Source organism: Balaenoptera borealis, assembly GCF_965194805.1.
Source record: "Balaenoptera borealis genome assembly, contig: HAP1_SCAFFOLD_583, whole genome shotgun sequence".
Lineage (NCBI taxonomy): Eukaryota > Metazoa > Chordata > Mammalia > Artiodactyla > Balaenopteridae > Balaenoptera > Balaenoptera borealis.
The window spans coordinates 116,713-143,826 of record NW_028123616.1 but is presented as its reverse complement, the minus strand read 5'-3'; positions in this window follow the sequence as shown (position 1 = coordinate 143,826).

Sequence of the window (27,114 nt, the reverse complement as noted above, 5' to 3'; positions counted from 1 at the left end):
ACTGAGCTTTAGGCATGTCCTTTTTTTTCTTTTCCTTTTTTTTTAAAGAGTGAGTACAACTTCCCTCCTCTTATTGACTTCTTGAAAAATTTCTCATGTGTTGAATATTATTGCCTATTCCCTACCCCAGGGCATTTTTCAGGGCAGGTGTCATTTAGAGCCCTGCAGTCCATGTGACTATTAAGCAACCATTAGCACTGGGTTTAAAGCTGCTGTTGTGGGAAAGAGCCACAAGGCGGCAGCATTATTACGTTCTCATCTCTTGTTACTAGGGCAACAGAATCTTCCTGGAGGTAGTGTTCCGAGGTTGTAAATTAGAGTGGAATGTGCTGGGACAAGCCCCCAGAAGTTTATGTCTCCTTACTTAGGTTTGTTTTTTAAATTTAATTTCTATTTCTTATCTGAGTAAATTTGATTAGAGTGTTTTGATTGTCTGGCTGTACAGAAACTGCTCAATGATTCCTACATATGTCTGTTCATCTTCGGATTCTGTTACCATGTATGTGATTACAGAATGTATATTTTAAAGGTATTGGTGATTATATAATTCATACAGTTTATCTGTTATATGTTTTTATACACTTAACATACATTAGTATATGTATGTTAACCCCATAGTCCTAGTTTACCCATCCTCCCACCTTTCATTTTGTCTAACCATTAGTTTATTTCATAAGTCTGTGAGTGTCTTTTTCTGTGGAAATATGTTCATTGGTAGCTATCTTAGGATAACATGTATAAATGTTATCATAGGATATTTGTCGTACCCTTTTGAGTTACTTAACCTTATATGATTATTTCTAGGCTCAACTGTAGTCCTGAAAACGGCATTGTTCATTTTTTTCCCGAGGCTACTATTCTATTTGGTACGTATACCACTTCTTCTTTGTCCATTCATCTGTTTATGAACCTTTTTTCTGCTTCCATGTCTTGGCTATTTCAATATTGCTGCAGTGCTCATTTGCCTGCCTGTGTCTTTCCGATTCAGGTGGTCTTAGGTTATAGGCCCAAAAGGTGACCTGCCGCATCATATGGTAGCTCAATTTTTACCTTTTCAAGCAGCTCCATTCAGTTTGCGTTAGTGCTGTTACCACTTTACATCCCAGCAGCAGATAGAAGGTATATATTTCTCTAAAACCCCTTCAGCATTTATAGTTTGTAGACTTTTTGCTGATGGCCATTTGACTGGTGTGAGCTGAAACCTTTTTGGAGGTTGGATACGCATGTGGCGAATAATTCCTTATACTGATCTTTAGGCATATCCTTTTTCTTCTTTTCCTTTTTTTGTTAAAGTGTCAGTACAACTTCCCTCTTCATATTCACTTTTTGAAAAATTTCTCATGTGTTGAATTTTCTTGCGTATTCCCTACCCCAGGGCATTTTTTGAGGACAGGTGTCATTTAGACCCCTGCAGTCGTTTTGACTATTAAGCAACCATTAGCACTGGGTTTAAAGCTGCTGTTGTGGGAAACAGCCACAAGGCGGCAGCATTATTACGTTCTCAACTCTTGTTACTATGGCAACAGAGTCTTCCTGGAGGTAGTGTTCCGAGGTTGTAAATTAGAGTGGAATGTGCTGGGACAAGCCTCCAGAAGTTTATGTCTCCTTACTTATGTTTGTTTTTTAAATTTAATTTCTATTTCTTATCGGAGTAAATTTGATTTTAGTGTTTTGATTGCCTGGCTGTACAGAATCTGCTCAATGATTCATACATATGTCTGTTCATCCTCGGGTCCTGTTACCATGTATGTGATTACAAAATGTATATTTTAAAGGTATTGGTGATTATATAATTCATACAGTTTATCTGTTATATGTTTTTATACACTTAACATACATTAGTATATGTATGTTAACCCCATAGTCCTAGTTAACCCATCCTCCCACCTTTCATTTTGGCTAACCATTAGTTTATTTGATAAGTCTGTGAGTGTCTTTTTCTGTGGAAATATGTTCATTGGTAGCAATCTTAGGATAACATGTATAAATGTTATCATAGGATATTTGTCGTACCCTTTTGAGTTACTTAACCTTATATGATTATTTCTAGGCTCAACTGTAGTCCTGAAAACGGCATTGTTCATTTTTTTCCCGAGGCTACTATTCTATTTGGTACGTATACCACTCCTTCTTTGTCCATTCATCTGTTTATGAACCTTTTTTCTGCTTCCATGTCTTGGCTATTTCAATATTGTGCAGTGCTCATTTGCCTGCCTGTGTCTTTCCGATTCAGGTGGTCTTAGGTTATAGGCCCAAAAGGTGACCTGCCGCATCATATGGTAGCCCAATTTTTACCTTTTCAAGCAGCTCCATTCAGTTTGCGTTAGTGCTGTTACCACTTTACATCCCAGCAGCAGATAGAAGGTATACATTTCTCTAAAACCCCTTCAGCATTTATAGTTTGTAGACTTTTTGCTGATGTCCATTTGACTGGTGTGAGCTGAAACCTTTTTGGAGGTTGGATACGCATGTGGCGAATAATTCCTTATACTGATCTTTAGGCATATCCTTTTTCTTCTTTTCCTTTTTTTGTTAAAGTGTGAGTACAACTTCCCTCTTCATATTCACTTTTTGAAAAATTTCTCATGTGTTGAATTTTCTTGCGTATTCCCTACCCCAGGGCATTTTTTGAGGGCAGGTGTCATTTAGACCCCTGCAGTCGTTTTGACTATTAAGCAACCATTAGCACTGGGTTTAAAGCTGCTGTTGTGGGAAACAGCCACAAGGCGGCAGCATTATTATGTTCTCAACTCTTGTTACTATGGCAACAGAGTCTTCCTGGAGGTAGTGTTCCGAGGTTGTAAATTAGAGTGGAATGTGCTGGGACAAGCCTCCAGAAGTTTATGTCTCCTTACTTATGTTTGTTTTTTAAATTTAATTTCTATTTCTTATCGGAGTAAATTTGATTTTAGTGTTTTGATTGCCTGGCTGTACAGAATCTGCTCAATGATTCATACATATGTCTGTTCATCCTCGGGTCCTGTTACCATGTATGTGATTACAAAATGTATATTTTAAAGGTATTGGTGATTATATAATTCATACAGTTTATCTGTTATATGTTTTTATACACTTAACATACATTAGTATATGTATGTTAACCCCATAGTCCTAGTTAACCCATCCTCCCACCTTTCATTTTGGCTAACCATTAGTTTATTTGATAAGTCTGTGAGTGTCTTTTTCTGTGGAAATATGTTCATTGGTAGCAATCTTAGGATAACATGTATAAATGTTATCATAGGATATTTGTCATACCCTTTTGAGTTACTTAACGTTATATGATTATTTCTAGGCTCAACTGTAGTCCTGAAAACGGCATTGTTCATTTTTTTCCCGAGGCTACTATTCTATTTGGTACGTATACCACTTCTTCTTTGTCCATTCATCTGTTTATGAACCTTTTTTCTGCTTCCATGTCTTGGCTATTTCAATATTGCTGCAGTGCTCATTTGCCTGCCTGTGTCTTTCCGATTCAGGTGGTCTTAGGTTATAGGCCCAAAAGGTGACCTGCCGCATCATATGGTAGCTCAATTTTTATCTTTTCAAGCAGCTCCATTCAGTTTGTGTTAGTGCTGTTACCACTTTACATCCCACCAGCAGCTAGAAGGTACACAGTTCTCTAAAACCCCTTCAGCATTTATAGTTTGTAGACATTTTGCTGATGGAAACGATTGGTGTGAGCTGAAACCTTTTTCCATTTGAATTTGCATGTGTCTAATAATTCATTCTACTGAGGTTTAGGCATGTCCTTTTTTTTCTTTTCCTTTTTTTTTAAAGAGTGAGTACAACTTCCCTCCTCTTATTGATTTCTTGAAAAATTTCTCATGTGTTGAATATTCTTGCCTATTCCTTACCCCAGGGCATTTTTCAGGGCAGGTGTCATTTAGAGCCCTGCAGTCCATGTGATTATTAAGCAACCATTAGCACTGGGTTTAAAGCTGCTGTTGTGGGAAAGAGCCACAAGGCGGCAGCATTATTACGTTCTCATCTCTTGTTACTAGGGCAACAGAATCTTCCTGGAGGTAGTGTTCCGAGGTTGTAAATTAAAGTGGAATGTGCTGGGACAAGCCCCCAGAAGTTTATGTCTCCTTACTTAGGTTTGTTTTTTAAATTTAATTTCTATTTCTTATCGGAGTAAATTTGATTAGAGTGTTTTGATTGTCTGGCTGTACAGAAACTGCTCAATGATTCCTACATATGTCTGTTCATCTTCGGATTCTGTTACCATGTATGTGATTACAGAATGTATATTTTAAAGGTATTGGTGATTATATAATTCATACAGTTTATCTGTTATATGTTTTTATACACTTAACATACATTAGTATATGTATGTTAACCCCATAGTCCTAATTTACCCGTCCTCCCACCTTTCATTTTGGCTAACAATTAGTTTATTTCATAACTCTGTGAGTGTCTTTTTCTGTGGAAATATGTTCATTGGTAGCAATCTTAGGATAACATGTATAAATGATATCATAGGATAATTGTCATACCCTTTTGACTTACTTAACCTTATATGATTATTTCTAGGCTCTACTGTAGTCCTGAAAACGGCATTGTTCATTTTTTCCCCGAGGCTACTATTCCATTCTGTCCATATACCACTTCTTCTCTGTCCATTCATCTGTTTATGGACATTTTTTTTGCTTCCATGTCTTTGCTATTTCAATATTGCTGCAGTGCACATTTGACTGCCTGTGTCTTTCCGATTCTGGTAGTCTTAGGTTATAAGCCCAAGAGGTGCCCTGCCGCATCATATGGTAGCTCAATTTTTACCTTTTCAAGCAGCTCCATTCAGTTTGCGTTAGTGCTGTTACCACTTTACATCCCACCAGCAGCTAGAAGGTACACAGTTCTCTAAAACCCCTTCAGCATTTATAGTTTATAGACATTTTGCTGATGGAAATGACTGGTGTGAGCTGAAACCTTTTTGAATTTGAATTTGCATGTGTCTAATAATTCCTTATACTGAGCTTTAGGCATGTCCTTTTTTTTCTTTTCCTTTTTTTTTAAAGAGTGAGTACAACTTCCCTCCTCTTATTGACTTCTTGAAAAATTTCTCATGTGTTGAATTTTCTTGCCTATTCCCTACCCCATGGCATTTTTCAGGGCAGGTGTCATTTAGAGCCCTGCAGTCCTTGTGACTATTAAGCAACCATTAGCACTGGGTTTAATGTTGCTGTTGTGGGAAACAGCCACAAGGCGGCAGCATTATTACGTTCTCATCTCTTGTTACTAGGGCAACAGAATCTTCCTGGAAGTAGTGTTCCGTGGTTGTAAATTAGAGTGGAATGTGCTGGGACGAGCCCCCAGAAGTTTATGTCTCCTTACTTATGTTTGTTTATTAAATTTAATTCTATTTCTTTTTGGAGTAAATTTGATTAGAGTTTTTTGATTGTCTGGCTGTACAGAATCTGCTCAATGATTCCTACATGTGTCTGTTCATCTTCGGATTCTGTTACCATGTATGTGAATACAGAATGTATATTTTACAGGTATTGGTGATTATATAATTCATATAGTTTATCTGTTATATGTTTATATGCATGTAACATACATTAGTATATTTATGTTAATCCCATAGTCCTAATTTACCCATCCTCCCCCCTTTCATTTTGGCTAACCATTAGTTTATTTCATAAGTCTGTGAGTGTCTTTTTCTGTGGAAATATGTTCATTGGTAGCAATCTTAGGATAACATGTATAAATGATATCATAGGATATTTGTCATACCCTTTTGACTTACTTAACCTTATATTATTATTTCTAGGCTCTACTGTAGTCCTGAAAACGGCATTGTTCATTTTTTCCCCGAGGCTACTATTCCATTCTGTCCATATACCACTTCTTCTCTGTCCATTCATCTGTTTATGGACCTTTTTTTGCTTCCATGTCTTGGCTATTTCAGTATTGCTGCAGTGCACATTTGACTGCCTGCGTCTTTCCGATTCTGGTGGTCTTAGGTTATAAGCCCGAGAGGTGCCCTGCCGCATCATATGGTAGCTCAATTTCTACCTTTTCAAGCGGCTCCATTCAGTTTGCGTTAGTGCTGTTACCACTTTACATCCCAGCAGCAGATAGAAGGTACCCATTTCTCTAAAACCCCTTCAGCATTTATAGTTTGTAGACTTTTTGCTGATGGCCATTTGACTGTTGTGAGCTGAAACCTTTATGGAGGTTGGATACGCATGTGGCGAATAATTCCTTATACTGATCTTTAGGCATATCCTTTTTCTTCTTTTCCTTTTTTTGTTAAAGTGTGAGTACAACTTCCCTCTTCATATTCACTTTTTGAAAAATTTCTCATGTGTTGAATTTTCTTGCCTATTCCCTACCCAAGGGCACTTTTTGAGGGCAGGTGTCATTTAGACCCCTGCAGTCGTTGTGACTATTAAGCAACCATTAGCACTGGGTTTAAAGCTGCTGTTGTGGGAAACAGCCACAAGGCGGCAGCATTATTACGTTCTCAACTCTTGTTACTAGGGCAACAGAATCTTCCTGGAGGTAGTGTTCTGAGGTTGTAAATTAGAGTGGAATGTGCTGGGACAAGCCCCCAGAAGTTTATGTCTCCTTACTTATGTTTGTTTTTTAAATTTCATTTCTATTTCTTATCAGCGTAAATTTGATTAGAGTGTTTTGATTGCCTGGCTGTACAGGATCTGCTCAATGATTCATACATATGTCTGTTCATCTTCGGGTCCTGTTACCATGTATGTGATTACAAAATGTATATTTTAAAGGTATTGGTGATTATATAATTCATACAGTTTATCTGTTATATGTTTTTATACACTTAACATACATTAGTATATGTATGTTAACCCCATAGTCCTAGTTAACCCATCCTCCCACCTTTCATTTTGGCTAACCATTAGTTTATTTCATAAGTCTGTGAGTGTCTTTTTCTGTGGAAATATGTTCATTGGTAGCAATCTTAGGATAACATGTATAAATGTTATCATAGGATATTTGTCGTACCCTTTTGAGTTACTTAAGCTTATATGATTATTTCTAGGCTCAACTGTAGTCCTGAAAACGGCGTTGTTCATTTTTTTCCCCAGGCTACTATTCTATTTGGTACGTATACTACTTCTTCTTTGTCCATTCATCTGTTTATGAACCTTTTTTCTGCTTCCATGTCTTGGCTATTTCAATATTGCTGCAGTGCTCATTTGCCTGCCTGTGTCTTTCCGATTCAGGTGGTCTTAGGTTATAGGCCCAAAGGGTGACCTGCTGCATCATATGGTAGCTCAATTTTTACCTTTTCAAGCAGCTCCATTCAGTTTGCGTTAGTGCTGTTACCACTTTACATCCCAGCAGCAGATAGAAGGTATACATTTCTCTAAAACTCCTTCAGCATTTATAGTTTGTAGACTTTTTGCTGATAGCCATTTGACTGGTGTGAGCTGAAACCTTTTTGGAGGTTGGATACGCATGTGGCGAATAATTCCTTATACTGATCTTTAGGCATATCCTTTTTCTTCTTTTCCTTTTTTTGTTAAAGTGTGAGTACAACTTCCCTCTTCATATTCACTTTTTGAAAAATTTCTCATGTGTTGAATTTTCTTGCGTATTCCCTACCCCAGGGCATTTTTTGAGGGCAGGTGTCATTTAGACCCCTGCAGTCGTTTTGACTATTAAGCAACCATTAGCACTGGGTTTAAAGCTGCTGTTGTGGGAAACAGCCACAAGGCGGCAGCATTATTACGTTCTCAACTCTTGTTACTATGGCAACAGAGTCTTCCTGGAGGTAGTGTTCCGAGGTTGTAAATTAGAGTGGAATGTGCTGGGACAAGCCTCCAGAAGTTTATGTCTCCTTACTTATGTTTGTTTTTTAAATTTAATTTCTATTTCTTATCGGAGTAAATTTGATTTTAGTGTTTTGATTGCCTGGCTGTACAGAATCTGCTCAATGATTCATACATATGTCTGTTCACCCTCGGGTCCTGTTACCATGTATGTGATTACAAAATGTATATTTTAAAGGTATTGGTGATTATATAATTCATACAGTTTATCTGTTATATGTTTTTATACACTTAACATACATTAGTATATGTATGTTAACCCCATAGTCCTAGTTAACCCATCCTCCCACCTTTCATTTTGGCTAACCATTAGTTTATTTGATAAGTCTGTGAGTGTCTTTTTCTGTGGAAATATGTTCATTGGTAGCAATCTTAGGATAACATGTATAAATGTTATCATAGGATATTTGTCGTACCCTTTTGAGTTACTTAACGTTATATGGTTATTTCTAGGCTCAACTGTAGTCCTGAAAACGGCATTGTTCATTTTTTTCCCGAGGCTACTATTCTATTTGGTACGTATACCACTTCTTCTTTGTCCATTCATCTGTTTATGAACCTTTTTTCTGCTTCCATGTCTTGGCTATTTCAATATTGCTGCAGGGCTCATTTGCCTGCCTGTGTCTTTCCGATTCAGGTGGTCTTAGGTTATAGGCCCAAAAGGTGACCTGCCGCATCATATGGTAGCTCAATTTTTATCTTTTCAAGCAGCTCCATTCAGTTTGTGTTAGTGCTGTTACCACTTTACATCCCACCAGCAGCTAGAAGGTACACCGTTCTCTAAAACCCCTTCAGCATTTATACTTTGTAGACATTTTGCTGATGGAAACGATTGGTGTGAGCTGAAACCTTTTTCCATTTGAATTTGCATGTGTCTAATAATTCATTCTACTGAGCTTTAGGCATGTCCTTTTTTTCTTTTCCTTTTTTTTTAAAGAGTGAGTACAACTTCCCTCCTCTTATTGATTTCTTGAAAAATTTCTCATGTGTTGAATATTCTTGCCTATTCCTTACCCCAGGGCATTTTTCAGGGCAGGTGTCATTTAGAGCCCTGCAGTCCATGTGACTATTAAGCAACCATTAGCACTGGGTTTAAAGCTGCTGTTGTGGGAAAGAGCCACAAGGCGGCAGCATTATTACGTTCTCATCTCTTGTTACTAGGGCAACAGAATCTTCCTGGAGGTAGTGTTCCGAGGTTGTAAATTAGAGTGGAATGTGCTGGGACAAGCCCCCAGAAGTTTATGTCTCCTTACTTAGGTTTGTTTTTTAAATTTAATTTCTATTTCTTATCGGAGTAAATTTGATTAGAGTGTTTTGATTGTCTGGCTGTACAGAAACTGCTCAATGATTCCTACATATGTCTGTTCATCTTCGGGTTCTGTTACCATGTATGTGATTACAGAATGTATATTTTAAAGGTATTGGTGATTATATAATTCATACAGTTTATCTGTTATATGTTTTTATACAGTTAACATACATTAGTATATGTATGTTAACCCCATAGTCCTAATTTACCCGTCCTCCCACCTTTCATTTTGGCTAACAATTAGTTTATTTCATAAGTCTGTGAGTGTCTTTTTCTGTGGAAATATGTTCATTGGTAGCAATCTTAGGATAACATGTATAAATGATATCATAGGATAATTGTCATACCCTTTTGACTTACTTTACCTTATATGATTATTTCTAGGCTCTACTGTAGTCCTGAAAACGGCATTGTTCATTTTTTCCACGAGGCTACTATTCCATTCTGTCCATATACCACTTCTTCTCTGTCCATTCATCTGTTTATGGACATTTTTTTTGCTTCCATGTCTTTGCTATTTCAATATTGCTGCAGTGCACATTTGACTGCCTGTGTCTTTCCGATTCTGGTAGTCTTAGGTTATAAGCCCAAGAGGTGCCCTGCCGCATCATATGGTAGCTCCATTTTTACCTTTTCAAGCAGGTCCATTCAGTTTGCGTTAGTGCTGTTACCACTTTACATCCCACCAGCAGCTAGAAGGTACACAGTTCTCTAAAACCCCTTCAGCATTTATAGTTTATAGACATTTTGCTGATGGAAATGACTGGTGTGAGCTGAAACCTTGTTGAATTTGAATTTGCATGTGTCTAATAATTCCTGATACTGAGCTTTAGGCATGTCCTTTTTTTTCTTTTCCTTTTTTTTAAAGAGTGAGTACAACTTCCCTCCTCTTATTGACTTCTTGAAAAATTTCTCATGTGTTGAATTTTCTTGCGTATTCCCTACCCCAGGGCATTTATCAGGGCAGGTGTCATTTAGAGCCCTGCAGTCCTTGTGACTATTAAGCAACCATTAGCACTGGGTTTAATGCTGCTGTTGTGGGAAACAGCCACAAGGCGGCAGCATTATTACGTTCTCATCTCTTGTTACTAGGGCAACAGAATCTTCCTGGAGGTAGTGTTCCGTGGTTGTAAATTAGAGTGGAATGTGCTGGGACGAGCCCCCAGAAGTTTATGTCTCCTTACTTATGTTTGTTTTTTAAATTTAATTTCTATTTCTTATCAGAGTAAATTTGATTAGAGTGTTTTGATTGCCTGGCTGTACAGAATCTGCTCAATGATTCATACATATGTCTGTTCATCTTCGGGTCCTGTTACCATGTAAGTGATTACAAAATGTATATTTTAAAGGTATTGGTGATTATATAATTCATACAGTTTATCTGTTATATGTTTTTATACACTTAACATACATTAGTATATGTATGTTAACCCCATAGTCCTAATTTACCCATCCTCCCACCTTTCATTTTGGCTAACCATTAGTTTATTTGATAAGTCTGTGAGTGTCTTTTTCTGTGGAAATATGTTCATTGGTAGCAATCTTAGGATAACATGTATAAATGTTATCATAGGATATTTGTCGTACCCTTTTGAGTTACTTAACGTTATATGATTATTTCTAGGCTCAACTGTAGTCCTGAAAACGGCATTGTTCATTTTTTTCCCGAGGCTACTATTCTATTTGGTACGTATACCACTTCTTCTTTGTCCATTCATCTGTTTATGAACCTTTTTTCTGCTTCCATGTCTTGGGTATTTCAATATTGCTGCAGTGCTCATTTGCCTGCCTGTGTCTTTCCGATTCAGGTGGTCTTAGGTTATAGGCCCAAAAGGTGACCTGCCGCATCATATGGTAGCTCAATTTTTATCTTTTCAAGCAGCTCCATTCAGTTTGTGTTAGTGCTGTTACCACTTTACATCCCACCAGCAGCTAGAAGGTACACCGTTCTCTAAAACCCCTTCAGCATTTATACTTTGTAGACATTTTGCTGATGGAAACGATTGGTGTGAGCTGAAACCTTTTTCCATTTGAATTTGCATGTGTCTAATAATTCATTCTACTGAGCTTTAGGCATGTCCTTTTTTTTCTTTTCCTTTTTCTTTAAAGAGTGAGTACAACTTCCCTCCTCTTATTGACTTCTTGAAAAATTTCTCATGTGTTGAATATTATTGCCTATTCCCTACCCCAGGGCATTTTTCAGGGCAGGTGTCGTTTAGAGCCCTGCAGTCCATGTGACTATTAAGCAACCATTAGCACTGGGTTTATAGCTGCTGTTGTGGGAAAGAGCCACAAGGCGGCAGCATTATTACGTTCTCATCTCTTGTTACTAGGGCAACAGAATCTTCCTGGAGGTAGTGTTCCGAGGTTGTAAATTAGAGTGGAATGTGCTGGGACAAGCCCCCAGAAGTTTATGTCTCCTTACTTAGGTTTGTTTTTTAAATTTAATTTCTATTTCTTATCTGAGTAAATTTGATTAGAGTGTTTTGATTGTCTGGCTGTACAGAAACTGCTCAATGATTCCTACATATGTCTGTTCATCTTCGGATTCTGTTACCATGTATGTGATTACAGAATGTATATTTTAAAGGTATTGGTGATTATATAATTCATACAGTTTATCTGTTATATGTTTTTATACACTTAACATACATTAGTATATGTATGTTAACCCCATAGTCCTAGTTTACCCATCCTCCCACCTTTCATTTTGTCTAACCATTAGTTTATTTCATAAGTCTGTGAGTGTCTTTTTCTGTGGAAATATGTTCATTGGTAGCTATCTTAGGATAACATGTATAAATGTTATCATAGGATATTTGTCGTACCCTTTTGAGTTACTTAACCTTATATGATTATTTCTAGGCTCAACTGTAGTCCTGAAAACGGCATTGTTCATTTTTTTCCCGAGGCTACTATTCTATTTGGTACGTATACCACTTCTTCTTTGTCCATTCATCTGTTTATGAACCTTTTTTCTGCTTCCATGTCTTGGCTATTTCAATATTGCTGCAGTGCTCATTTGCCTGCCTGTGTCTTTCCGATTCAGGTGGTCTTAGGTTATAGGCCCAAAAGGTGACCTGCCGCATCATATGGTAGCTCAATTTTTATCTTTTCAAGCAGCTCCATTCAGTTTGTGTTAGTGCTGTTACCACTTTACATCCCACCAGCAGCTAGAAGGTACACAGTTCTCTAAAACCCCTTCAGCATTTATAGTTTGTAGACATTTTGCTGATGGAAACGACTGGTGTGAGCTGAAACCTTTTTGAATTTGAATTTGCATGTGTCTAATAATTCATTCTACTGAGCTTTAGGCATGTCCTTTTTTTTCTTTTCCTTTTTTTTTAAAGAGTGAGTACAACTTCCCTCCTCTTATTGACTTCTTGAAAAATTTCTCATGTGTTGAATATTATTGCCTATTCCCTACCCCAGGGCATTTTTCAGGGCAGGTGTCATTTAGAGCCCTGCAGTCCATGTGACTATTAAGCAACCATTAGCACTGGGTTTAAAGCTGCTGTTGTGGGAAAGAGCCACAAGGCGGCAGCATTATTACGTTCTCATCTCTTGTTACTAGGGCAACAGAATCTTCCTGGAGGTAGTGTTCCGAGGTTGTAAATTAGAGTGGAATGTGCTGGGACAAGCCCCCAGAAGTTTATGTCTCCTTACTTAGGTTTGTTTTTTAAATTTAATTTCTATTTCTTATCTGAGTAAATTTGATTAGAGTGTTTTGATTGTCTGGCTGTACAGAAACTGCTCAATGATTCCTACATATGTCTGTTCATCTTCGGATTCTGTTACCATGTATGTGATTACAGAATGTATATTTTAAAGGTATTGGTGATTATATAATTCATACAGTTTATCTGTTATATGTTTTTATACACTTAACATACATTAGTATATGTATGTTAACCCCATAGTCCTAGTTTACCCATCCTCCCACCTTTCATTTTGTCTAACCATTAGTTTATTTCATAAGTCTGTGAGTGTCTTTTTCTGTGGAAATATGTTCATTGGTAGCTATCTTAGGATAACATGTATAAATGTTATCATAGGATATTTGTCGTACCCTTTTGAGTTACTTAACCTTATATGATTATTTCTAGGCTCAACTGTAGTCCTGAAAACGGCATTGTTCATTTTTTTCCCGAGGCTACTATTCTATTTGGTACGTATACCACTTCTTCTTTGTCCATTCATCTGTTTATGAACCTTTTTTCTGCTTCCATGTCTTGGCTATTTCAATATTGCTGCAGTGCTCATTTGCCTGCCTGTGTCTTTCCGATTCAGGTGGTCTTAGGTTATAGGCCCAAAAGGTGACCTGCCGCATCATATGGTAGCTCAATTTTTACCTTTTCAAGCAGCTCCATTCAGTTTGCGTTAGTGCTGTTACCACTTTACATCCCAGCAGCAGATAGAAGGTATATATTTCTCTAAAACCCCTTCAGCATTTATAGTTTGTAGACTTTTTGCTGATGGCCATTTGACTGGTGTGAGCTGAAACCTTTTTGGAGGTTGGATACGCATGTGGCGAATAATTCCTTATACTGATCTTTAGGCATATCCTTTTTCTTCTTTTCCTTTTTTTGTTAAAGTGTCAGTACAACTTCCCTCTTCATATTCACTTTTTGAAAAATTTCTCATGTGTTGAATTTTCTTGCGTATTCCCTACCCCAGGGCATTTTTTGAGGACAGGTGTCATTTAGACCCCTGCAGTCGTTTTGACTATTAAGCAACCATTAGCACTGGGTTTAAAGCTGCTGTTGTGGGAAACAGCCACAAGGCGGCAGCATTATTACGTTCTCAACTCTTGTTACTATGGCAACAGAGTCTTCCTGGAGGTAGTGTTCCGAGGTTGTAAATTAGAGTGGAATGTGCTGGGACAAGCCTCCAGAAGTTTATGTCTCCTTACTTATGTTTGTTTTTTAAATTTAATTTCTATTTCTTATCGGAGTAAATTTGATTTTAGTGTTTTGATTGCCTGGCTGTACAGAATCTGCTCAATGATTCATACATATGTCTGTTCATCCTCGGGTCCTGTTACCATGTATGTGATTACAAAATGTATATTTTAAAGGTATTGGTGATTATATAATTCATACAGTTTATCTGTTATATGTTTTTATACACTTAACATACATTAGTATATGTATGTTAACCCCATAGTCCTAGTTAACCCATCCTCCCACCTTTCATTTTGGCTAACCATTAGTTTATTTGATAAGTCTGTGAGTGTCTTTTTCTGTGGAAATATGTTCATTGGTAGCAATCTTAGGATAACATGTATAAATGTTATCATAGGATATTTGTCGTACCCTTTTGAGTTACTTAACGTTATATGATTATTTCTAGGCTCAACTGTAGTCCTGAAAACGGCATTGTTCATTTTTTTCCCGAGGCTACTATTCTATTTGGTACGTATACCACTTCTTCTTTGTCCATTCATCTGTTTATGAACCTTTTTTCTGCTTCCATGTCTTGGCTATTTCAATATTGCTGCAGTGCTCATTTGCCTGCCTGTGTCTTTCCCATTCAGGTGGTCTTAGGTTATAGGCCCAAAAGGTGACCTGCCGCATCATATGGTAGCTCAATTTTTATCTTTTCAAGCAGCTCCATTCAGTTTGTGTTAGTGCTGTTACCACTTTACATCCCACCAGCAGCTAGAAGGTACACAGTTCTCTAAAACCCCTTCAGCATTTATACTTTGTAGACATTTTGCTGATGGAAACGATTGGTGTGAGCTGAAACCTTTTTCCATTTGAATTTGCATGTGTCTAATAATTCATTCTACTGAGCTTTAGGCATGTCCTTTTTTTCTTTTCCTTTTTTTTTAAAGAGTGAGTACAACTTCCCTCCTCTTATTGATTTCTTGAAAAATTTCTCATGTGTTGAATATTCTTGCATATTCCTTACCCCAGGGCATTTTTCAGGGCAGGTGTCATTTAGAGCCCTGCAGTCCATGTGACTATTAAGCAACCATTAGCACTGGGTTTAAAGCTGCTGTTGTGGGAAAGAGCCACAAGGCGGCAGCATTATTACGTTCTCATCTCTTGTTACTAGGGCAACAGAATCTTCCTGGAGGTAGTGTTCCGAGGTTGTAAATTAGAGTGGAATGTGCTGGGACAAGCCTCCAGAAGTTTATGTCTCCTTACTTAGGTTTGTTTTTTAAATTTAATTTCTATTTCTTATCGGAGTAAATTTGATTTTAGTGTTTTGATTGCCTGGCTGTACAGAATCTGCTCAATGATTCATACATATGTCTGTTCATCCTCGGGTCCTGTTACCATGTATGTGATTACAAAATGTATATTTTAAAGGTATTGGTGATTATATAATTCATACAGTTTATCCGTTATATGTTTTTATACACTTAACATACATTAGTATATGTATGTTAACCCCATAGTCCTAGTTAACCCATCCTCCCACCTTTCATTTTGGCTAACCATTAGTTTATTTGATAAGTCTGTGAGTGTCTTTTTCTGTGGAAATATGTTCATTGGTAGCTATCTTTGGATAACATGTATAAATGTTATCATAGGATATTTGTCGTACCCTTTTGAGTTACTTAACCTTATATGATTATTTCTAGGCTCAACTGTAGTCCTGAAAACGGCATTGTTCATTTTTTTCCCGAGGCTACTATTCTATTTGGTACGTATACCACTTCTTCTTTGTCCATTCATCTGTTTATGAACCTTTTTTCTGCTTCCATGTCTTGGCTATTTCAATATTGCTGCAGTGCTCATTTGCCTGCCTGTGTCTTTCCGATTCAGGTGGTCTTAGGTTATAGGCCCAAAAGGTGACCTGCCGCATCATATGGTAGCTCAATTTTTACCTTTTCAAGCAGCTCCATTCAGTTTGCGTTAGTGCTGTTACCACTTTACATCCCAGCAGCAGATAGAAGGTATACATTTCTCTAAAACTCCTTCAGCATTTATAGTTTGTAGACTTTTTGCTGATGGCCATTTGACTGGTGTGAGCTGAAACCTTTTTGGAGGTTGGATACGCATGTGGCGAATAATTCCTTATACTGATCTTTAGGCATATCCTTTTTCTTCTTTTCCTTTTTTTGTTAAAGTGTGAGTACAACTTCCCTCTTCATATTCACTTTTTGAAAAATTTCTCATGTGTTGAATTTTCTTGCGTATTCCCTACCCCAGGGCATTTTTTGAGGGCAGGTGTCATTTAGACCCCTGCAGTCGTTTTGACTATTAAGCAACCATTAGCACTGGGTTTAAAGCTGCTGTTGTGGGAAACAGCCACAAGGCGGCAGCATTATTACGTTCTCAACTCTTGTTACTATGGCAACAGAGTCTTCCTGGAGGTAGTGTTCCGAGGTTGTAAATTAGAGTGGAATGTGCTGGGACAAGCCTCCAGAAGTTTATGTCTCCTTACTTATGTTTGTTTTTTAAATTTAATTTCTATTTCTTATCGGAGTAAATTTGATTTTAGTGTTTTGATTGCCTGGCTGTACAGAATCTGCTCAATGATTCATACATATGTCTGTTCACCCTCGGGTCCTGTTACCATGTATGTGATTACAAAATGTATATTTTAAAGGTATTGGTGATTATATAATTCATACAGTTTATCTGTTATATGTTTTTATACACTTAACATACATTAGTATATGTATGTTAACCCCATAGTCCTAGTTAACCCATCCTCCCACCTTTCATTTTGGCTAACCATTAGTTTATTTGATAAGTCTGTGAGTGTCTTTTTCTGTGGAAATATGTTCATTGGTAGCAATCTTAGGATAACATGTATAAATGTTATCATAGGATATTTGTCGTACCCTTTTGAGTTACTTAACGTTATATGATTATTTCTAGGCTCAACTGTAGTCCTGAAAACGGCATTGTTCATTTTTTTCCCGAGGCTACTATTCTATTTGGTACGTATACCACTTCTTCTTTGTCCATTCATCTGTTTATGAACCTTTTTTCTGCTTCCATGTCTTGGCTATTTCAATATTGCTGCAGTGCTCATTTGCCTGCCTGTGTCTTTCCCATTCAGGTGGTCTTAGGTTATAGGCCCAAAAGGTGACCTGCCGCATCATATGGTAGCTCAATTTTTATCTTTTCAAGCAGCTCCATTCAGTTTGTGTTAGTGCTGTTACCACTTTACATCCCACCAGCAGCTAGAAGGTACACAGTTCTCTAAAACCCCTTCAGCATTTATACTTTGTAGACATTTTGCTGATGGAAACGATTGGTGTGAGCTGAAACCTTTTTCCATTTGAATTTGCATGTGTCTAATAATTCATTCTACTGAGCTTTAGGCATGTCCTTTTTTTCTTTTCCTTTTTTTTAAAGAGTGAGTACAACTTCCCTCCTCTTATTGATTTCTTGAAAAATTTCTCATGTGTTGAATATTCTTGCCTATTCCTTACCCCAGGGCATTTTTCAGGGCAGGTGTCATTTAGAGCCCTGCAGTCCATGTGACTATTAAGCAACCATTAGCACTGGGTTTAAAGCTGCTGTTGTGGGAAAGAGCCACAAGGCGGCAGCATTATTACGTTCTCATCTCTTGTTACTAGGGCAACAGAATCTTCCTGGAGGTAGTGTTCCGAGGTTGTAAATTAGAGTGGAATGTGCTGGGACAAGCCTCCAGAAGTTTATGTCTCCTTACTTAGGTTTGTTTTTTAAATTTAATTTCTATTTCTTATCGGAGTAAATTTGATTTTAGTGTTTTGATTGCCTGGCTGTACAGAATCTGCTCAATGATTCATACATATGTCTGTTCATCCTCGGGTCCTGTTACCATGTATGTGATTACAAAATGTATATTTTAAAGGTATTGGTGATTATATAATTCATACAGTTTATCTGTTATATGTTTTTATACACTTAACATACATTAGTATATGTATGTTAACCCCATAGTCCTAGTTAACCCATCCTCCCACCTTTCATTTTGGCTAACCATTAGTTTATTTGATAAGTCTGTGAGTGTCTTTTTCTGTGGAAATATGTTCATTGGTAGCTATCTTTGGATAACATGTATAAATGTTATCATAGGATATTTGTCGTACCCTTTTGAGTTACTTAACCTTATATGATTATTTCTAGGCTCAACTGTAGTCCTGAAAACGGCATTGTTCATTTTTTTCCCGAGGCTACTATTCTATTTGGTACGTATACCACTTCTTCTTTGTCCATTCATCTGTTTATGAACCTTTTTTCTGCTTCCATGTCTTGGCTATTTCAATATTGCTGCAGTGCTCATTTGCCTGCCTGTGTCTTTCCGATTCAGGTGGTCTTAGGTTATAGGCCCAAAAGGTGACCTGCCGCATCATATGGTAGCTCAATTTTTACCTTTTCAAGCAGCTCCATTCAGTTTGCGTTAGTGCTGTTACCACTTTACATCCCAGCAGCAGATAGAAGGTATACATTTCTCTAAAACTCCTTCAGCATTTATAGTTTGTAGACTTTTTGCTGATGGCCATTTGACTGGTGTGAGCTGAAACCTTTTTGGAGGTTGGATACGCATGTGGCGAATAATTCCTTATACTGATCTTTAGGCATATCCTTTTTCTTCTTTTCCTTTTTTTGTTAAAGTGTGAGTACAACTTCCCTCTTCATATTCACTTTTTGAAAAATTTCTCATGTGTTGAATTTTCTTGCGTATTCCCTACCCCAGGGCATTTTTTGAGGGCAGGTGTCATTTAGACCCCTGCAGTCGTTTTGACTATTAAGCAACCATTAGCACTGGGTTTAAAGCTGCTGTTGTGGGAAACAGCCACAAGGCGGCAGCATTATTACGTTCTCAACTCTTGTTACTATGGCAACAGAGTCTTCCTGGAGGTAGTGTTCCGAGGTTGTAAATTAGAGTGGAATGTGCTGGGACAAGCCTCCAGAAGTTTATGTCTCCTTACTTATGTTTGTTTTTTAAATTTAATTTCTATTTCTTATCGGAGTAAATTTGATTTTAGTGTTTTGATTGCCTGGCTGTACAGAATCTGCTCAATGATTCATACATATGTCTGTTCACCCTCGGGTCCTGTTACCATGTATGTGATTACAAAATGTATATTTTAAAGGTATTGGTGATTATATAATTCATACAGTTTATCTGTTATATGTTTTTATACACTTAACATACATTAGTATATGTATGTTAACCCCATAGTCCTAGTTAACCCATCCTCCCACCTTTCATTTTGGCTAACCATTAGTTTATTTGATAAGTCTGTGAGTGTCTTTTTCTGTGGAAATATGTTCATTGGTAGCAATCTTAGGATAACATGTATAAATGTTATCATAGGATATTTGTCGTACCCTTTTGAGTTACTTAACGTTATATGATTATTTCTAGGCTCAACTGTAGTCCTGAAAACGGCATTGTTCATTTTTTTCCCGAGGCTACTATTCTATTTGGTACGTATACCACTTCTTCTTTGTCCATTCATCTGTTTATGAACCTTTTTTCTGCTTCCATGTCTTGGCTATTTCAATATTGCTGCAGTGCTCATTTGCCTGCCTGTGTCTTTCCCATTCAGGTGGTCTTAGGTTATAGGCCCAAAAGGTGACCTGCCGCATCATATGGTAGCTCAATTTTTATCTTTTCAAGCAGCTCCATTCAGTTTGTGTTAGTGCTGTTACCACTTTACATCCCACCAGCAGCTAGAAGGTACACAGTTCTCTAAAACCCCTTCAGCATTTATACTTTGTAGACATTTTGCTGATGGAAACGATTGGTGTGAGCTGAAACCTTTTTCCATTTGAATTTGCATGTGTCTAATAATTCATTCTACTGAGCTTTAGGCATGTCCTTTTTTTCTTTTCCTTTTTTTTTAAAGAGTGAGTACAACTTCCCTCCTCTTATTGATTTCTTGAAAAATTTCTCATGTGTTGAATATTCTTGCCTATTCCTTACCCCAGGGCATTTTTCAGGGCAGGTGTCATTTAGAGCCCTGCAGTCCATGTGACTATTAAGCAACCATTAGCACTGGGTTTAAAGCTGCTGTTGTGGGAAAGAGCCACAAGGCGGCAGCATTATTACGTTCTCATCTCTTGTTACTAGGGCAACAGAATCTTCCTGGAGGTAGTGTTCCGAGGTTGTAAATTAGAGTGGAATGTGCTGGGACAAGCCTCCAGAAGTTTATGTCTCCTTACTTAGGTTTGTTTTTTAAATTTAATTTCTATTTCTTATCGGAGTAAATTTGATTTTAGTGTTTTGATTACCTGGCTGTACAGAATCTGCTCAATGATTCATACATATGTCTGTTCATCCTCGGGTCCTGTTACCATGTATGTGATTACAAAATGTATATTTTAAAGGTATTGGTGATTATATAATTCATACAGTTTATCTGTTATATGTTTTTATACACTTAACATACATTAGTATATGTATGTTAACCCCATAGTCCGAGTTAACCCATCCTCCCACCTTTCATTTTGGCTAACCATTAGTTTATTTGATAAGTCTGTGAGTGTCTTTTTCTGTGGAAATATGTTCATTGGTAGCTATCTTTGGATAACATGTATAAATGTTATCATAGGATATTTGTCGTACCCTTTTGAGTTACTTAACCTTATATGATTATTTCTAGGCTCAACTGTAGTCCTGAAAACGGCATTGTTCATTTTTTTCCCGAGGCTACTATTCTATTTGGTACGTATACCACTTCTTCTTTGTCCATTCATCTGTTTATGAACCTTTTTTCTGCTTCCATGTCTTGGCTATTTCAATATTGCTGCAGTGCTCATTTGCCTGCCTGTGTCTTTCCGATTCAGGTGGTCTTAGGTTATAGGCCCAAAAGGTGACCTGCCGCATCATATGGTAGCTCAATTTTTACCTTTTCAACAGCTCAATTCAGTTTGCGTTAGTGCTGTTACCACTTTACATCCAACTAGGATCTAGAAGGTACACAGTTCTCTAAAACTCCTTCAGCATTTATAGTTTGTAGACATTTTGCTGATGGAAATGACTTTTGTGAGCTGAAACCTTTTTGAATTTGCATTTGCATGTGTCTAATAATTCCTTATACTGAGGTTTAGGAATGTCCTTTTTTTTCTTTTCCTTTTTTTTTAAAGAGTGAGTACAACTTCCCTCCTCTTATTGACTTCTTGAAAAATTTCTAATGTGTTGAATTTTCTTGCCTATTCCCTACCCCAGGGCATTTTTAAGGGCAGGTGTCATTTAGAGCCCTGCAGTCCTTGTGACTATTAAGCAAACATTAGCACTTGGTTTAAAGCTGCTGTTGTGGGAAAGAGCCACAAGGCAGCAGCATTATTACGTTCTCATCTCTTGTTACTAGGGCAACAGAATCTTCCTGGAGGTAGTGATCCAAGGTTGTAAATTAGAGTGGAATGTGCTGGGACAAGCCCCCAGAAGTTTATGTCTCCTTACTTATGTTTGTTTTTTTAAATTTAATTTCTATTTCTTATCGGAGTAAATTTGATTAGAGTGTTTTGATTGCCTGGCTGTACAGGATCTGCTCAGTGATTCATCCATATGTCTGTTCATCTTCGGGTCCTCTTACCATGTATGTGATTACAAAATGTATATTTTAAAGGTATTGGTGATTATATAATTCATACAGTTTATCTGTTACATGTTTTTATACACTTAACATACATTAGTATATGTATGTTAACCCCATAGTCCTAATTTACCCATCCTCCCACCTTTCATTTTGGCTAACCATTAGTTTATTTCATAAGTCTGTGAGTGTCTTTTTCTGTGGAAATATGTTCATTGGTAGCAATCGTAGGATAACATGTATAAATGTTATCATAGGATATTTGTCGTACCCTTTTGAGTTACTTAACCTTATATGATTATTTCTAGGCTCAACTGTAGTCCTGAAAACGGCATTGTTCATTTTTTTTCCCGAGGCTACTATGCTATTTGGTACGTATACCACTTCTTCTTTGTCCATTCATCTGTTTATGAACCCTTTTTCTGCTTCCACGTCTTGGCTATTTCAATATAGCTGCAGTGCACATTTGCCTGCCTGTGTCTTTCCGATTCAGGTGGTCTTAGGTTATAGGCCCAAAAGGTGCCCTGCCGCATCATATGGTAGCTCAATTTTTATCTTTTCAAGCAGATCCATTCAGTTTGCGTTAGTGCTGTTACCACTTTACATCCCACCAGCAGCTAGAAGGTACACAGTTCTCTAAAACCCCTTCAGCATTTATAGTTTGTAGACATTTTGCTGATGGAAACGACTGGTGTGAGCTGAAACCTTTTTGAATTTGAATTTGCATGTGTCTAATAATTCATTCTACTGAGCTTTAGGCATGTCCTTTTTTTTCTTTTCCTTTTTTTTTAAAGAGTGAGTACAACTTCCCTCCTCTTATTGACTTCTTGAAAAATTTCTCATGTGTTGAATATTCTTGCCTATTCCCTACCCCAGGGCATTTTTCAGGGCAGGTGTCATTTAGAGCCCTGCAGTCCATGTGACTATTAAGCAACCATTAGCACTGGGTTTAAAGCTGCTGTTGTGGGAAAGAGCCACAAGGCGGCAGCATTATTACGTTCTCATCTCTTGTTACTAGGGCAACAGAATCTTCCTGGTGGTAGTGTTCCGAGGTTGTAAATTAGAGTGGAATGTGCTGGGACAAGCCCCCAGAAGTTTATGTCTCCTTACTTAGGTTTGTTTTTTAAATTAAATTTCTATTTCTTATCGGAGTAAATTTGATTAGAGTGTTTTGATTGTCTGGCTGTACAGAAACTGCTCAATGATTCCTACATATGTCTGTTCATCTTCGGATTCTGTTACCATGTATGTTATTACAGAATGTATATTTTAAAGGTATTGGTGATTATATATAATTCATACAGTTTATCTGTTATATGTTTTTATACACTTAACATACATTAGTATATGTATGTTAACCCCATAGTCCTAATTTACCCATCCTCCCACCTTTCATTTTGGCTAACAATTAGTTTATTTCATAAGTCTGTGAGTGTCTTTTTCTGTGGAAATATGTTCATTGGTAGCAATCTTAGGATAACATGTATAAATGATATCATAGGATATTTGTCATACCCTTTTGACTTACTTAACCTTATATGATTATTTCTAGGCTCAACTCTAGTCCTTAAAACGGCATTGTTCATTTTTTCCCCGAGGCTACTATTGCATTCTGTCCATATACCACTTCTTCTCTGTCCATTCATCTGTTTATGGACCTTTTTTTGCTTCCATGTCTTGGCTATTTCAGTATTGCTGCAGTGCACATTTGACTGCCTGTGTCTTTCCGATTCTGGTGGTCTTAGGTTATAAGCCCGAGAGGTGCCCTGCCGCATCATATGGTAGCTCAATTTCTACCTTTTCAAGCGGCTCCATTCAGTTTGCGTTAGTGCTGTTACCACTTTACATCCCAGCAGCAGATAGAAGGTACACATTTCTCTAAAACCCCTTCAGCATTTATAGTTTGTAGACTTTTTGCTGATGGCCATTTGACTGTTGTGAGCTGAAACCTTTATGGAGGTTGGATACGCATGTGGCGAATAATTCCTTATACTGATCTTTAGGCATATCCTTTTTCTTTTCCTTTTTTTGTTAAAGTGTGAGTACAACTTCCCTCTTCATATTCACTTTTTGAAAAATTTCTCATGTGTTGAATTTTCTTGCCTATTCCCTACCCAAGGGCACTTTTTGAGGGCAGGTGTCATTTAGACCCCTGCAGTCGTTGTGACTATTAAGCAACCATTAGCACTGGGTTTAAAGCTGCTGTTGTGGGAAACAGCCACAAGGCGGCAGCATTATTACGTTCTCAACTCTTGTTACTATGGCAACAGAATCTTCCTGGAGGTAGTGTTCTGAGGTTGTAAATTAGAGTGGAATGTGCTGGGACAAGCCCCCAGAAGTTTATGTCTCCTTACTTATGTTTGTTTTTTAAATTTCATTTCTATTTCTTATCAGCGTAAATTTGATTAGAGTGTTTTGATTGCCTGGCTGTACAGGATCTGCTCAATGATTCATACATATGTCTGTTCATCTTCGGGTCCTGTTACCATGTATGTGATTACAAAATGTATATTTTAAAGGTATTGGTGATTATATAATTCATACAGTTTATCTGTTATATGTTTTTATACACTTAACATACATTAGTATATGTATGTTAACCCCATAGTCCTAATTTACCCATCCTCCCACCTTTCATTTTGCTAACCATTAGTTTATTTCATAAGTCTGTGAGTGTCTTTTTCTGTGGAAATATGTTCATTGGTAGCAATCTTAGGATAACATGTATAAATATTATCATAGGATCTTTGTCGTACCCTTTTGAGTTAGTTAACCTTATATGATTATTTCTAGGCTCAACTGTAGTCCTGAAAACGGCGTTGTTCATTTCTTTCCCCAGGCTACTATTCTATTTGGTACGTATACTACTTCTTCTTTGTCCATTCATCTGTTTATGAACCTTTTTTTTGCTTCCGTGTCTTGGCTATTTCAATATTGCTGCAGTGCTCATTTGCCTGCCTGTGTCTTTCCGATTCAGGTGGTCTTAGGTTATAGGCCCAAAGGGTGACCTGCTGCATCATATGGTAGCTCAATTTTTACCTTTTCAAGAAGCTCCATTCAGTTTGCGTTAGTGCTGTTACCACTTTACATCCCACCAGCAGCTAGAAGGTACACAGTTCTCTAAAACCCCTTCAGCATTTATAGTTTGTAGACATTTTGCTGATGGAAACGACTGGTGTGAGCTGAAACCCTGTTGAATTTGAATTTGCATGTGTCTAATAATTCCTTATACTGAGCTTTAGGCATGTCCTTTTTTTTCTTTTCCTTTTTTTTAAAGAGTGAGTACAACTTCCCTCCTCTTATTGACTTCTTGAAAAATTTCTCATGTGTTGAATTTTCTTGCCTTTTCCCTACCCCAGGGCATTTTTCAGGGCAGGTGTCATTTAGAGCCCTGCAGTCCTTGTGACTATTAAGCAACCATTAGCACTGGGTTTAATGCTGCTGTTGTGGGAAACAGCCACAAGGCAGCAGCATTATTACGTTCTCATCTCTTGTTACTAGGGCAACAGAATCTTCCTGGAGGTAGTGTTCCGTGGTTGTAAATTAGAGTGGAATGTGCTGGGACGAGCCCCCAGAAGTTTATGTCTCCTTACTTATGTTTGTTTTTTAAATTTAATTCTATTTCTTTTTGGAGTAAATTTGATTAGAGTCTTTTGATTGTCTGGCTGTACAGAATCTGCTCAATGATTCCTACATATGTTTGTTCATCTTCGGATTCTGTTACCATGTATGTGAATACAGAATGTATATTTTAAAGGTATTGGTGATTATATAATTCATATAGTTTATCTGTTATATGTTTATATGCATGTAACATACATTAGTATATTTATGTTAATCCCATAGTCCTAATTTACCCATCCTCCCCCCTTTCATTTTGACTAACCATTAGTTTATTTCATAAGTCTGTGAGTGTCTTTTTCTGTGGAAATATGTTCATTGGTAGCAATCTTAGGATAACATGTATAAATGATATCATAGGATATTTGTCATACCCTTTTGACTTACTTAACCTTATATGATTATTTCTAGGCTCTCCTGTAGTCCTGAAAACGGCATTGTTCATTTTTTCCCCGAGGCTACTATTCCATTCTGTCCATATACCACTTCTTCTCTGTCCATTCATCTGTTTATGGACCTTTTTTTGCTTCCATGTCTTGGCTATTTCAGTATTGCTGCAGTGCACATTTGACTGCCTGTGTCTTTCCGATTCTGGTGGTCTTAGGTTATAAGCCCGAGAGGTGCCCTGCCGCATCATATGGTAGCTCAATTTCTACCTTTTCAAGCGGCTCCATTCAGTTTGCGTTAGTGCTGTTACCACTTTACATCCCAGCAGCAGATAGAAGGTACCCATTTCTCTAAAACCCCTTCAGCATTTATAGTTTGTAGACTTTTTGCTGATGGCCATTTGACTGTTGTGAGCTGAAACCTTTATGGAGGTTGGATACGCATGTGGCGAATAATTCCTTATACTGATCTTTAGGCATATCCTTTTTCTTCTTTTCCTTTTTTTGTTAAAGTGTGAGTACAACTTCCCTCTTCATATTCACTTTTTGAAAAATTTCTCATGTGTTGAATTTTCTTGCCTATTCCCTACCCAAGGGCACTTTTTGAGGGCAGGTGTCATTTAGACCCCTGCAGTCGTTGTGACTATTAAGCAACCATTAGCACTGGGTTTAAAGCTGCTGTTGTGGGAAACAGCCACAAGGCGGCAGCATTATTACGTTCTCAACTCTTGTTACTAGGGCAACAGAATCTTCCTGGAGGTAGTGTTCTGAGGTTGTAAATTAGAGTGGAATGTGCTGGGACAAGCCCCCAGAAGTTTATGTCTCCTTACTTATGTTTGTTTTTTAAATTTCATTTCTATTTCTTATCAGCGTAAATTTGATTAGAGTGTTTTGATTGCCTGGCTGTACAGGATCTGCTCAATGATTCATACATATGTCTGTTCATCTTCGGGTCCTGTTACCATGTATGTGATTACAAAATGTATATTTTAAAGGTATTGGTGATTATATAATTCATACAGTTTATCTGTTATATGTTTTTATACACTTAACATACATTAGTATATGTATGTTAACCCCATAGTCCTAATTTACCCATCCTCCCACCTTTCATTTTGCTAACCATTAGTTTATTTCATAAGTCTGTGAGTGTCTTTTTCTGTGGAAATATGTTCATTGGTAGCAATCTTAGGATAACATGTATAAATATTATCATAGGATCTTTGTCGTACCCTTTTGAGTTAGTTAACCTTATATGATTATTTCTAGGCTCAACTGTAGTCCTGAAAACGGCGTTGTTCATTTTTTTCCCCAGGCTACTATTCTATTTGGTACGTATACTACTTCTTCTTTGTCCATTCATCTGTTTATGAACCTTTTTTCTGCTTCCATGTCTTGGCTATTTCAATATTGCTGCAGTGCTCATTTGCCTGCCTGTGTCTTTCCGATTCAGGTGGTCTTAGGTTATAGGCCCAAAGGGTGACCTGC